At 44.9% G+C, this 14,844-nt stretch overlaps 1 long non-coding RNA gene across 1 annotated transcript in view; it reads right to left on the bottom strand.

Moving 5' to 3' along the window:
• LOC131497348 (uncharacterized) overlaps positions 1-14,844 on the bottom strand; it is a 434,038-nt gene that overhangs the window by 45,903 nt on the left and 373,291 nt on the right. The gene's annotated exons all lie outside the window — the stretch shown is intronic.

Genomic DNA, 14,844 nt, shown 5'->3' with positions numbered 1-14,844 from the left:
GAGAGGTTGCAAATGTAGTGGATCACTGAGTCATTTGCAATGTTTTCTGCCACAGATCTTTGGGCTGCCTAAATTTGTGTGTGTGTGTGTGTGTGCGTGCGTGTGCGTGCGTGTGTGTGTGTGCGTGTGGTGACGCAAAACAATGCTGGCATGTGTCATGGATAGTCCCCTGCAAGTTCTCTTGGAGATAGGGAAGAAAGGCAGAGGGGACCAGCCCAACGAGACCTTAATTCTTAATTCCTTCTGTGGCTGGAGAGTTTGAGGATTGCTTTTTAAAAAAGACAGCAAACTTTTTTTTTAATTTAAAAAAAAAGATATATTAACAGTTTTAGAAGTCAGTAGAATAAAATCTTAAAGCACTCTTATAATATGGCATCTTTCAATTTTCTGTATAAAAGCAGATCTTTAAAAAAAAAACTATTTCTGTAACTTAAGAAACCTGGCATTTAAATCATATTTTGTCCTTAGGTAAGGTTTGGTTTGTGTTTGTGTTTTGTTTGTTTTGCTTGTTTCCTCCCCAAACCTTTGTTCTCTCTGTGAAACTCATCTTTCCTTTTTTCTTTTTTTTTTTTTTTGTATATTATTGTTTACAATAAATATACATTGCATTAAAAAGAAAGTGGCCCTGTGGACTTACTCCATGCTCCCATTTAGGGATAATTTGAAGAACTGACGTAGAAAAGAGACGGTTACATACAGATCACTGTGATGTTTACATTTTGTGTGTGTGTGTGTGTGTGTGTGTGTGTGTGTGTGTGTGTTTGTACTTTCGGCACCAATGAAGAGACCTTGTTCCCAAAAATCGACCAGGGCGGGGGGTGGGGGGAATAATCTGGGAGAGTGTCATCTCGTTAGGTCACATAGACAATTATGCATCAGCAGTTGCCAGCACAGGCAAAATGTTTGCTGTGGTATTAACAGCCTCATGCTTCAGGGCAAAAGCTGGTCTGTAGAAGTCAGAGGGGGATGTTAGACCTGAAATCAGTAGCTGGTCAGTAGACAGAATGCCAGAGGGGGTGACTTCACTGTCTGAATTTAACAGAGCAAACTTTCTATTACTACGAACACATACCAAAAAAAAAAAGGGGGGGGGGGTATCTGTTCAAAAGGCAGAAGAAGCCAAAATAAAAGTTGGCAAAGAAGATCAGAAGGAAGTCTGTTCCATTAACCCATTAAATGATTCAGAGCCTTCCTGGTGTATCTGCAGGGACAATGGAGTGAGATTACCTTATTTTGCTGTTCCCCGCAGTTTAACGCCTTCTGAGGAGATGCAAAGCCTTGGTAGAAGTAATAAGACCTAATCCTGTTTTCTTTGGCCTCAGTGAGATGGGAGTTTCCAGGATCAGAGAAACGTCCAGGTTATTTTTCATTAAACAGATGAAATCACTCCTTCCCTCCCGCCCCCACACAGAGACACCCCCCCTCCCTCACCCCCCCCCCCCCCGGCTGATTGGGGAAGTGTCTCCAAAGGAGGCAAGTCTCTGTCACCTCAGGCTGGTTTTACTTCTAGGCCCTTGTCTCTGACAGTCTTAAATGGTACCCAGACTCCCTGGCATTACCTCACGTTGTCTGTTTTTGCCTTTTGGATTCCTGGCTTGCGTCCCACGCCTGGATCATGGCAACCAGGAAAATGGTAGTTATCAAATCGAGGCAACATTAGTCCTCGCCCTCCTTTGCAAATTCCTCCAACATTGATTGAGGGCCTGTGATCTGCGGGGTGCTGTGCAAATCTCCCCCACCCCACCCCCAGAGGTCACATTCTGTTGTTTAGTTGTGCCACGGTGCCCGTTGGCTTAGGCTCAGTCTAGCTTCCATTCTTACAGAATCTCTATTGTTTTTCCCCTTGCCAACACTCACAAAGCCCTTTTTAAAGTGTGTGTGGTGTTCATTAATTCTTATTTACTTTTATTCCCCCAAATCCCCTTATCTATGAAACTCAACACATACCACCCCATCCTGACCACCACTTTCCCTACCAAATCTATAATGTTTGCTAGATTGTCCTCTCTTCTAGAAATATGCCTTTTTCCCTCAGTGTGTGACCTTCCACAGACTTTCTTAGAGCCAGAAGGTTCCATTCGGGTATAATCTTGCTAGGTGAGGGCAAGCTGCTTACTTTCCTGTGCCTTGGTTTTCCCTTTTGTTAAGAACATTTATAATCTCTCCCTCTTATAACAGGGTTTGCTATTAAAGCAGTTTTTAGCAAGAAGCAGTCTGGAAATTCACTGCATCTGAATCTTTTGGTACGCACAGGATTCCACAGCACCGGAATAAAAGATAAATGGTGAGAAGGGTGTGCACAGGATGGTCCTGACACACAGGAAAAGACAAGAGACAATGGAGCACAGGGAGAATTCATCTGAATCCCACCCACCCCCATCCACCAGATTGAGCCAAAGCCCAGCACCACCAGATTATAAAATATTTTAGAGGAATTTTTATTCTAAATCTAGAAACACAGAGCTTATCACCCTGACAACAAGACATTTATTGAAAACCTAGGAAAGAGGGGCACCTGCTCAGTCGGTCGAGCGTCTGGCTCAATTTCCGCTCAGGTCGTGATCTCATGGTTTGCAGGGTCAAGCCCCACATTGGGCTCTGCACTCACAATGTGGAGCCTGCTTGGGATTCTCTCTCTCTCTCTCTCTCTCTCTCTCTCTCAAATTAAATACATACATAAACTTAAAAAAACAAAACAAAACAAAAAAAACCTGGGAAAGAGTCCTCCAGACCAGAAAAATCTTATAATTAGATCCAGAGTTATTTCTTTGTATTCAAATAAAACCTTTTTTTTTTTTTTTACTATTTTAACAAAAAGGGCTTTTTTAAAAAACAAAAGGAAATAAGCATAAGGGAATAAAAACCTCGCTTAGAATCAGTCCTTTGGGCTTTTATTAAAATGGCACTTACGGATTAGTTTGAGCTGTGTGTTTGACTTTCCCACCTCAACCCCATCCCATCCCTTCCTTTCCCTGATTTCCACAGTAAATATTTTTGAGGCAGGGCAGAGGCACTTTTTATATTAACTTAATTGATGAACTATCACTTTAGCCAGAGATAGATTTACCATGATGCTAAATAAGCTGAAGCCTCAGGTCTGGTCACCTGCACAGACTCCTTTTAAGGCCCTGCACTTAATCTCGTATTTTAACAATTTAGTATCTTTTTTTTTTTTTTTAATTCTGCCCTCCCTCAAACACACACACACACACACACACACACACACACACACACACACACAACTGTATAAGCTGCAGGACCCAGAAAACCTGGGTTTGTCCAAGATCCGGACAGCAAGCCATGATATCAGAAGCTGAGAGGTAAATACTTTCATTTCTATTCTCAACAGTGCCTGGCACGTACTGAGCTTGCTGAATACCAACCTTTTATCAAACAGTGGACCTGGTGGCAACGTCACAGATACGTCACTGGGAATCTCTGCCGTAACATTCCTCCATGAGACCTTACACGGTGTTCTCATCCCTCTGAGACTCAAAGCGTTTCCATTTCTCAAATGATAGTTTCTCCTGGGCATAAGTTAAGTAAAGTAGATCTCACAAGACTGTTAATTACCCGTCCTTCCTGGTTCCTTCACTTCTCATTTCCAACTCCTCTCTATTTTTTTCCTATCTTCCAGCACCTCTTTCCTGCATTTTCTTAGGGTATCTCCTTGACTCTTGTGGCTAGAAAAAGTTTGCTGGGCCCTTATTGGGTTATTCCTTTTCCATAATTCACAGGCCAGACCTGTTTTACTCTCTGTATCTGAAGAATTATTTTATTTTTTATTTATTTTTAAATTTTTTAATGTTGATTTATTTTTGAGAGAAAGAGAGAGAGACACAGAATCCAAAGCAGGCCCCGGGCTCCGAGCCGTCAGCACAGAGCCCGACGTGGGGCTCCAACCCACCAACTGTGAGATCATGACCTGAGCCAAAGCCAGATGCCACCCAGGTGTCCCTCTGAAGAATTATTTTAGACCAAATATAATGATGGGGACAGCAATATCGGATTTCCATTCATTCAAAACAACTAGGCAAAGGGCACCTGGGTGGCTCAGTTGGTTACGTGTTCGTCTCTTGGTTTCGGCTCAGGTCACGATCTCACGGTTCATGACCTCGAGCCCCGCATCAGGCTCCGTGCTGACAGAGCAGACCCTGCTTGGGATTCTGTCTCTCTCCCTCTCTCTCTGTCCCTTTCCTGCTCATGCTCTCTCTCTCTCTCTCTCTCTCTCTCTCAAAATAAATAAGTACACTTAAAAAAAAAAAAAAACAGAAAGAAAAACAAAACAACCAGGCAAAATTCAAGGCAGTGTGTACATTACTTTGAAGTCACTACCAGACACATGCCTTGAGATCGCAGGATTTTAAATAGAACGTAATCCACGTACCGTGATTTCATGCCACCCTAGTCCACTGAGGAAAGTTTCTACTCACTGTCCCCACCAACATTTGCAAAACATCTCCTATAGGTAGGATTCGGTGGCCGACAAGGGTAGATGCAGTCCCTGCCCTCAGGGAGCTACATCGTATAGCAGCGAAGGCCTGCAAAAACCAACGTACTCTGGCATTTTCTTGTTCACGCGCTATGAAAGCAACACTCCTGATGAGGGCCAACTGGGCTGCTCCTTATCCGGGAGCGAATGATGGCAGCCCCGCCTAGCACAGAGGGACTGGGCTGTTGATGGATCTGGGACCTCTTTCTCTCCTAATCTCCATCCGTTTTTCAGTGACATGAATTTATTCTGACCCAATTTACAGAAAAGTGACCCGCTGTGTTTTTACCTTAGTCATGTCTTCCTGGCCCCCTGCCAGGAAGGCAACCAGGTCTCTGCCTCTTGATGAACCACACATTCATGTATCACACAATTCTCTTTTTACCTGAGACCCCTGAAATCCAAGAGGATCTCTTGATTTCAGAGACTCGTTGAATGCACCCCACAGGCTTATGGAATCAGAAATATAGAAGGCACCATGGGTGGTGTTTTAGTTTGGTTGTGCTCTCGTTGCCAAAATCCTTTTTGCAACACCCAAGCCATTGAGTACTCTTTTTTTTTTTAACGTTTTTTTAAATTTATTTTTGAGACAGAGAGAGACAGAGCATGAACAGGGGAGTGTCAGTGAGAGGGAGACACAGAATCTGAAACAGGCTCCAGGCTCTGAGCTGTCAGCACAGAGCCCGACGCGGGGCTTGAACTCACGGACTGCGAGATCGTGACCTGAGCCGAGGTTGGCCGCCCAACCGACTGAGCCACCCAGGCACCCCCATTGAGTACTCTTCAATATCTTCCAGAATGCTCACATTGGTTCATGAGAACGGACTTCCTCTCCTGGAGAGCTGTAATTTTGCAAAAATCTTACCTTTGTAGTCTCTACCAATGGCCCAAGGTGATCTGGCTTTATACCAACATGATGGGAGACTTGTCTTTCTTTCGAACCATAGCCCTTCAACTATTTATACAGTTTTCAAGTTTTCTTTCCGTATTTTTTTCCCCATGTGAAACATTTTCAATACATTTTACATGTGACCTGGTTCCCAAACGTTTCTGTACCTTGTCCTTCTTTGAATGTATTTCACTCACTAGCATTACCCAAATTAATTCCAGGCCTCCAAATCTGGTTTGACTAATATGGAAGAAAGTCAATTTATCCCCTTTGTAATCAGAAATTGTGCTTTTATTAATTTAAACTAAAATTGTATTCATTGTTGTGATAGCCAAAGCACTCAGTTATGTTATGGTGAGACATCTCTCACCTATTCTATAATTGTGCAACTGGGTTTTTGAACCCAATTACCAAGGTTTACATTTGCCTCTGTCTTGACTGAAGTATGACATATACAGGCTCTATGGAAGGAAAATGAGGAAAAGGGATTTACATCATTGAGCCCTTACTTTGCCAGGCACCGTGACAGATGTTTTATATACATGATCTCATTTAATCCATTTAATTACCCTTAGAGACAGGTGTTATTATTACACTTTTCTTAAGAAGGAAACTGAGGCTCAGAGAGATTAAACAATTAACCTAAGGTCGTGTAAATAGTAAATGGCTCAGACAACTACCATTGACTCCCCCAACCTACTACCAGCCCCCACCTACTGAATCCTCAGTTTTCAAAAGGGAATTTTGAAATAGAGTTTATAATGGGAAAAAGAGAATAAATTCTTATGTTGTTAATTATGTTATAGAGAATCTCTTTTAAAGGAAAATCCGACCAGATGATCCACCTGCCTCCTGCTCAATACCTTGCAATGCCTACCTGTTCACTTGGAATCAAATCCAAAATCTTGACCAGAGGATACTCCAGGGCTTTGTGTACTACAGCCCACAGATCAAATCCAACCCCTCACCTATTGTTGCAAGTAAAGCTTTATTGTAACACGGTCACATCCACTGGCTTACAGATCATGTACGCTGCTTTCCTGCTATGACAGCACTATTGGGCAGTGGGAATAGAGATCATGGTCTGCAAAGTCTAAAATATTTATTAGCTGACCTTTTACTGACCCTTTATCTATATCTAGCTCTTGCCTGTTTCTGTGACTTCATTTCTTGCCATTACTCTCCTTTTTCCCCATGAGCCATCCCTCTGCCTTCTTTCTCATTCTCAAATCTGTCAAGCTCTTTGCTACTTAAGGGCCTTTGCTCGTGCTACTTTCCTGGCCTAAAGCACCCTTTCATCAGAATTTTCCATTTTTCCTTTCCATCTTTCAGTTCTCGGCTCAAATGTCACCTTCCCCAAGGGACCTGGCCACCCTAGATGGAGAGGTCCACAGTCAATCTCCCATTATCCTGTCTATTGTAATACCATCAATTTCTGGATGCATCTTTGTCATTTGTGTGTTCATCAACTTTGACTAAGGCTTTGAACTTGGTTTTCTTTCCAGCTTATCTCTGGTACCTAGAAAAGTGTTTGATGCATAACAGGAGCCCAATAACTATTTATTGATGAATTCATTGGTAGAGTAAGCTGTTTTCATTCCCCCCAGGTTCTCAGGTGGGAAGTGAGTATTAGGGATTAAGAAGCAAGAAAGTCATCAATTCCTCTGTAATTAAATAATCAACTAAGTGAACACACGATGAGCATTCAGCCAGGAGCTGGGGACTCCAAAACTAATAAGATAAAGAGCTCACAAGAAAAAGGATGGAAATGGGGCACCTGGGTGGCTCAGTCAGTTGAGGGTCCAACTTCAGCTCAGGCCATGATCTCCCAGGTCATGGGTTCAGACCCTGAGTTGGGCTCTGCGCTGACGGTGGGGAGCCCACTTGGGATTCTCTCTCTCTGCTCCTCCCCCATTTACGCTCTTTCTCTCTCAAAATAAATACGTAAACTTAAAAAAAAAAAAAAAAAGGAAAAGGACGGAAGTAACGTAATGAAGTAGTATTGAGGGTTGAGCTAGAGGTGTGCACGGGGTACTATAAAAATACAGAAGATAGGGAAGGAAGCAGGCTAGCCGAGGGGAAGATTGTTGAGGCACAGAGAAGGGCCAAGGCAAGAACATGGAAATATGAAGCAGATTCATGTTTCGGGGCCACCGCAAGTTGGTTCGGTGTGACCAGGTTTGGAGGTGGGTAGGTAGATGGCAGAGAATTAGTTGAGAGATAAGCAGGGGTGTAGAATCTCAAGGAATTTTAGCCAGGATAATGACAAGAGCAGTAGTGTGCTTAAACAAAGGTGTTCCTTCCCCTGCACCAACCCAGGTTTTTGATTTTTGCTGTCAAAATCCAGAAAAACAGGCAGAACAGTCTGGAGTCTCTTGTTTTACCCACTGCACGGGACATCAAAGCCCGAGCTAAGGTTAAGGCAGTGGTGATAAAGGCGGAGAGACGGATGGAAATGGCTATGAGGTGACTCTAGACCTCTGTTCTCTGTCTCTGGTGACAAGGTGAGTAGTGGTGCCATTGAACACACTGGAATGTAGGAACATGCTTAGTAGCACTTGACTACAAGTGTAACCTATAATACGAAACAGCATAGCCTGTGCGATGTGATCAAAATGCAGCTTGATTTCCCCTTTACTGGCTCTTTAGGCTTTATGCAGGAGCTGGGGTCTTCCCTTGGCCCTGAGTGATCATTGGGAGTGGGATTGGGGTTGGGCGGAATGAGGACAAGACTCGTCCCAACATTCTCAGAAGATAAAAAGTTCTCTGGTTCTATAGCTATAAAGTAATAATAATTTTTACAAGTCATTTCAGTCATTGCAATGTCCCATTCCAGGAAATACATAAATTGGCTTAAAATTATATCTTCTTCCCTGGGCGCCTGGGTGTTTCAGTTCATTGAGTGTCTGACTCTTGATTTCAGCTCGGGTCATGATCCAAGGGTCGTTGAGATCGAGCCCCGAGTGGGGCTCCACACTGAGCGTGGAGCCTGCTTGGGATGGTCTCTCTCTTTCCCTCTGCCCCTCCTCCACACGTGCATGCTTGGTCTCTAAATAAATAAATAAACATGGTATCTTCTCCCTTCCTCACCTTATGACTTGGGAAGCAGGGTAGTCTTACCCTTCTTCGCACATTTCCTGTCTGCCCAACAGAGTCCACAGGGATGGGACAAACAGGGGAGGAAAGGGAGAGAAACATTTATTGGGATGGCATCCCATGTTAGGTCCTGGTAGATGGTCAAAGCTTATCTCTGGTGGGCCAGGCACTTGATCAGAGCTGACTTTTTCCCCCGGGCCACCCTCATGACTTCTCATTTAGGCAGCTGTCTTGACCCAGGGATATATGTTATCATTCACACAGGTGGTTTTCAACTCCTAGCCCACTGCTCAGCATGCTCAGAACACCTCCAGCCTCTTCCTGTGAGGTCTTGCCCCGGAAGATGACTCTGCTAAAAGGAGCCAAGAAGATCCCCTGCTTGGTCTCTGTCCCAGGGAACCACATCGGGTGGGCGGAGACATATCATTTACCCAGGAGAAGTCACCACTTCTCACATCCCACTTGACTTACCTAGACTCTTGAGTCGGGCACCAGTTCTCTGGGTTTCTTGACTGTAAGAATGCATTTCAAAGTTTTGTGAGCAACATCTTTTAAAGCCCTGTTTGCTTAACTCGAAGATACTGGATAACACCACCGTATGGAGACCATACTATGCTATGGAGACCATAGCATCAACTCCCCAGAAGCACCTTCACAGATTTCCTTTTCTTTTTCCGACTCTGACCCTCCCTTATTTTACTGAAGTAAAAATTAAAACGAAAACAAACACAGAACTTTACATACCCTGAAATGCACAGATCTTAAGTGTGTAAGTCTGTACTTTTTGATCAATGTATTCGTCTGAGCAACCACCACCCCAATCAGGTTAGAGAATGTAACCATCACCCTCACAGAACCATCACCCTCAGTCAATCCCCAATTCCCATGGACAATCACTCGTCTGACCTCCATCACCACACATTACATCTGCTTGTTCTTAAGCTTCATGTACATGGAATGACACGATACGTAACTATTTATGTCTGGCCTCTTTTGCTCATCGCGTTTCTGTTCTATTTCTATGAAATCCATCAATGTTGCATGTGTCAATAGTTGATTCTTTTCTCTTGCTGAATAGTATTACCTCGTATCAATATGCAACAATGAGTTTATCTATCTTTCTACTGAGGAACATGTGGATTTGGTCTAGTTTGAGACTACTGTGAATAAAGCTGATAGAAATCTCTCTTGGGCAAATATCACTGTGTCGTAGAACAGATAAATGCTCAACTTTGTAAGAAACTTCCAAACCATTTTCCAAAGTGCATAAATCGCCATACGCTCGCTCCCACACGAAATATGGAGAATTCCAGTTCCTCTCTATCAATAGCAACATTTGTTGTCAGAGTTTAAAATTTTGACACCTATTTTTGTGAAATGGTTATCCGTGTTTTTAGTTTGCATTCCCCACGAGCCCTCTTCCTCAGTGCCTTACATCATGCTCTCGTGCGTTCTTCTGCAGTGGCATCAGATCTGACAACCCCCTACACTCTTTGGGAACCCAGATATTTATTTCCTTTCTTTGGATGGGAAAAGTTTAGGTATCCGTTTTTCTTATGACTTTTCATTTTGCAGCTGCCTCTGAACTGTATGAATCCAGCGAGAACCACATGAGGCGTGCCAAGCATGTAGGGGGGCCAGTTGTACTGGTTCTCTCTGGGTCCAGCTGCCGGACAAATAAGGCTGGGAATCCAGGACTATCTAACAGGAAACTCCCAGCTCTTTTGTGGGCAGCCTGGGAGACAGAGGAAGTGAGAATAATGGAAGGGAAAGTTCAAGCCCAAATAAACATCTGAACTTCTAGGTGGTGCTTATTCAAGTTAAGCTCAATTTTCTCACCTGTGGGAACCCACATCTTTTCGGATAAAGGACCTTATAGAAACACAACATGTGCAGAGCGTTTTCATTTTATGGCTCAAAGCCCCTGGAAAGATAAGAGTTGCTCCTGTTCTGGGGGTCCTTCATCTCTATAAATTCATGGGAGAAAAGAGCACTCTCTTGGAGGGTTCCCCAAAGCAGAGATAGAGGAAAAAGCCTGGAGCTTCATTTCCCCTTATGCCCGAAGCCCCTGAACCCCAGAATGGCCAGGCATTAGTCCTGTCTCCCGGTCAACAGAACTACCTCCCTCCAGAGCCAATTTTGAAAGTCCCTGAAATTTCTGAAGCCCTCACTGAACATGAGCACACATCTGACCTCTGCGTTGATTTCATCACCCAGCTGGCCCCTGTCTGAACCTCTGCCTCCATGGAGAATTCTTGAAATCCATCCTATTCTCCACCTGCAGCTGTTTCCTGGGATTTGAAAAAAAAAAAAAAAAAAAAGATATGCCCCTGTTCCTAGATTCCCTATTCCCACCAAGACTCTTTCACGTCCAGCTTTCATCTGTGTTATCTGGTACTTTCGATTCGGCCATGGTGCCAGTGGTTAACTACTGAAACCAAGTCTGCGTTCACACCAGACGGCAAAATTGACATGGCAGGAAAGTAACTTGAGCCAACGGAGTATCAGAAACCAGCCGTGAGCAGTAACCGATCGATACACATGAGGGCAAATGAAATTCAGCCGTCCGGCTAGAGGCCAGCACCCACAGCTATTCATCAAAATGGCCCTCGCGGACACACAGTGTGGAGAGAACTATCTTGCTCTGGTCTATTCAGCCACATTGCTCAAGAGGCCATAATCATTGAGACGACAAATGTTTCATGCTCATCTACCACCTGACAGGCTCAACACTGGGAGCTGGTAGTACAGAGAGACCCCACACCTGGTAAGGAGAGATCTGCACTAACAAGTAATTTTAATAAATCATGGCGTTATGGTCCTGGATTAAACACAGTCGAGGGAATTAAGGGAATAAAGAGCTTATGGTCAGGTGTTCCTTAGCCTCTAAAATTCATCATCTGAACGTGTACTGCTTTTAACTACCCAAAGAAAAATAAAAGATTACTTAATAAATAAATAAACTGATCACCTGGGGGGGGGGAATCAATAGCCTGATTTATAGAGCCACCTTCCGTTTGGTTAGCATCTAGATTGTCCTACCTGGCAAGGTTATACTTTACGACAACTCCAGTGGTTTAATTGAAACTGTAATTACGATGCGTTACTGATGGTGGGTGGTGGGGAAGAGGTGACAGATTCCTCACTTTCCCAGCAACTCTGTCTATTCTGATGCGATATCTACATCCTTCCTCCAAGTGGCCACATTCTTCACTCTTGATTTCTCAGAGCTACCCAGTGCAAAAGTCCCCCTGGAGAAAGAGTCCAGTGGTTCTTGAAAGGGAGCCAATGGTTCTGTCTAAAATGTCTTTACTGCTCACTCCCTGCAACATCCTGGTCCATCGTCGACAGAAACGATACGCTGTGCTAACCTTCTGTTGACTTTATGTGCCAAGGGCCTGACGAAAAACAGCTTTAAACAAAGTTGACGTAGCCAGATTTATCTCAAATTTACATGAGCTCAAAGAAAGAACAGCCACGCTGCACAGACAGACGGTTAACTACCACCAGCAGCAGCGGGGAAGACTGTTTGCAAATCTTCCTCTGATACTTAACAGATAATTCAACTTTCATTTCGGTTGAAGTGAAGACGGAGAAAGGGTGTAGGAGCAACGTCTATGCCGAGGACACCAATCTTGGTGATACCCACCCTGCCTGGGAGAAGAATCTTGACAGCCTGTAACCCCCCTCGGGCGGGGACCCACCCCACAAGCTGCTGTTGTCCCGCCACAGCTGTTTCCGTTTTTTATTACGATTTTCTCCGCCTTTCATTTTTCAGGCCAAGGAGAAGCTCAGGGGGCCCATCTGTTTCTCTCTTGCCCTTTTCCCTGTTCCCAGAAGCAAAGCACACACATGCATGCATGCACACGCACTCCACACCAGGCCGCCACAAACTCCTCTCGGGACAATGAAGAGAGGAACCAGAAGGGAACACTACCCACCCAGTCCACACCCCAGGGACCCGCAGGGAGAGGCAACAGGAGGAGAGGAGGGGGTGCTCTCAGAAAGCCGGAAAGGAAGAGTGGATGGTGACAAGAACAGCAGATACAGAAGCAAAACCTCATTAAAGCAACAGGTTTTCTCCCGAGGAGAACATTCTGTCTTGTTTTTTGTTTTTACTTAAACTTTCCTGTTCAAAACAAAACACACACAAAAAAAACAAAAAAACCAGGCCTGGTAGTTCAAGCCTGCAGTGCAAATTCACTCATGTCCAGAAAGCCTAAGAGAAATGGTCCCACTGAGCTTAGGAAGAGTTACAAACTAATGAAAAGAGCAACTTTGCCGTCAAGATGGGACAAAATAGTGGTGTTTCCTGAATCACTGAAATCATCATCAGAAAGCTTAAGCCTGAGGAGCCCTGGCTTTGGGTCTGGCTGGGCATAGGACCCCGCTTCCTGACAAATGACAACTGTCAATTGGAAAACCTCCCGAAAGGCACAACCTTAAATCCAGAGCTTCAGCATCTGTAGTTTTGTTTTGGTTTTTCGTTGACGCGTGCGCTTAGGAGCAGCTGCAAGGAGAGTGCAGGCCTCAGGTCTCATCGGTGCAAACTCTGAGGAGCCTCCAGATGGTATGCGAAGGCGAGCCAGTGGTGAAGGTATGGAAGGCACGGCAACGCCTGAACGCCAAGCAACCGAAATGGGCAAGGGGTGACTACATCTCACACGAGGCACGTGCCCGTGGACCGGGGTGAGGGCAAGGTCTATCCAAGCTTAAAGTGGACCAGAGGGAGTAAGTGAGTCTGGAGAGGGGAAGACCGAGTTGACTCATTGGATTTTCCCAATAACTTCCAGGGTCTTTTCAAAGCCCACATGAGATCATACCGGGCATATGGCGCCACACCAAGAGACGGGCTTCCATCTGTCTTCATGACTTGTCCACCATATTGGTGTACTAGCCTTCAACACCACTTCACACTAACTCCCTTCTGTGTGTCCATACGTCCCTAATCCCAGAGCACAGCCCTAGTTATTCACCATGATGGTCTCACCTACTCATGCCAACAGTTCCACTGGCCCTCTCTTATTTGGATGATAAAATCCCAAAACTGAGCTTGCCCCATCACCCCTTGCCTTTCTCACCCCCTTCCACCCCATTCTCTTTCTATTGCCCTTGTGTTTTCACCAGCCTCAGGCTCTTGTGTCTTCCCCTGTTTCTGTTTAGCTCATGCTTTTCCTTCCCTCAAAATGCCTTTCCCCATTGCCTTCCACCCAGGTCTGTCCGTCTCAACAGTTTAGCGCTTCCCGAGGCTTGCCCGCTTCCCACGCACACTCAAGTTAAAGGATCTCTCCCTCCTCCAAACTAGCAAAGTGTATTGAAGGGACTGTCCTATTTGATCAAATCTATAAATGCCACCGATTGAAAGACAAGACGTGCATCTTCACATCAATGAAACAAATATGCATTCCAAAACCTATTCTTTTCTGTACATTTAACCTGTATCACAGTTACTGTGTTTGGGTTTTCTGTCTTTCTGAATGCAGTCTTCTTAAAGGCATGGCCTCGGGGCGCCTGGGTGGCTCAGTTGGTTGAGGGTCTGACTTCGGCTCAGGTCATGATCTCACGGTCTGTGAGTTTGAGCCCCGCGTCGGGCTCTGTGCTGACAGCTCAGAGCCTGGAGCCTGCTTCGGATTCTGTGTCTCCCTCTCTCTCTGCCCCTCCCACATTCATGATCTGTCTCTCTCTGTCTCAAAAATAAATAAACGTTAAAAAAAATTTTTTTTTATTTTTATTTTTTTTAAATAAAATAAAATAAAGGCATGGCCTCTAAGTGACCCACTTCTGCACTGCTCCTCAGACCTAGCACAGAGCTGAAGTCGTATTCACATGCACATATTCAGATGTGCATAAAACCTGGCAGGAAGAACGAATAAATACTCCAGGCTGTATGCATCCTTGTGAAAATATTCAATTCATTAGCCTTTGTAGTTAAAAATGAACACTTGCAGGGCACCTGGGTGGCTCAGCCAGCTAAGCGTCCCATGTCGGCTCAGGTTATGATCTCACGGTTCGTGACTTCGAGCCCCACGTCAGGCTCTGTGCTGACAGCTCGGAGTCTGAAGCCTGCTTTGGACTCTGTGTCCCCCTCTCGCTCTCTGCCCCTCGCCCCCTCTGTCTCTCTCTTTCTCTCTCTCTCCAAGATAAATAAACATTAAAAAATATTTTTAAGGGGCTCCTGGGTGGCGCAGTCGGTTAAGCGTCCGACTTCAGCCAGGTCACGATCTCGCGGTCCGTGAGTTCGAGCCCCGCGTCAGGCTCTGGGCTGATGGCTCGGAGCCTGGAGCCTGTTTCCGATTCTGTGTCTCCCTCTCTCTCTGCCCCTCCCCCGTTCATGCTCTGTCTCTCTCTGTCCCAAAAATAAAAAAAA

This window comes from Neofelis nebulosa, chromosome 16, assembly GCF_028018385.1.
Source record: "Neofelis nebulosa isolate mNeoNeb1 chromosome 16, mNeoNeb1.pri, whole genome shotgun sequence".
Taxonomy (NCBI): domain Eukaryota; kingdom Metazoa; phylum Chordata; class Mammalia; order Carnivora; family Felidae; genus Neofelis; species Neofelis nebulosa.
This window is presented reverse-complemented; position numbering and strand designations above follow the sequence as displayed.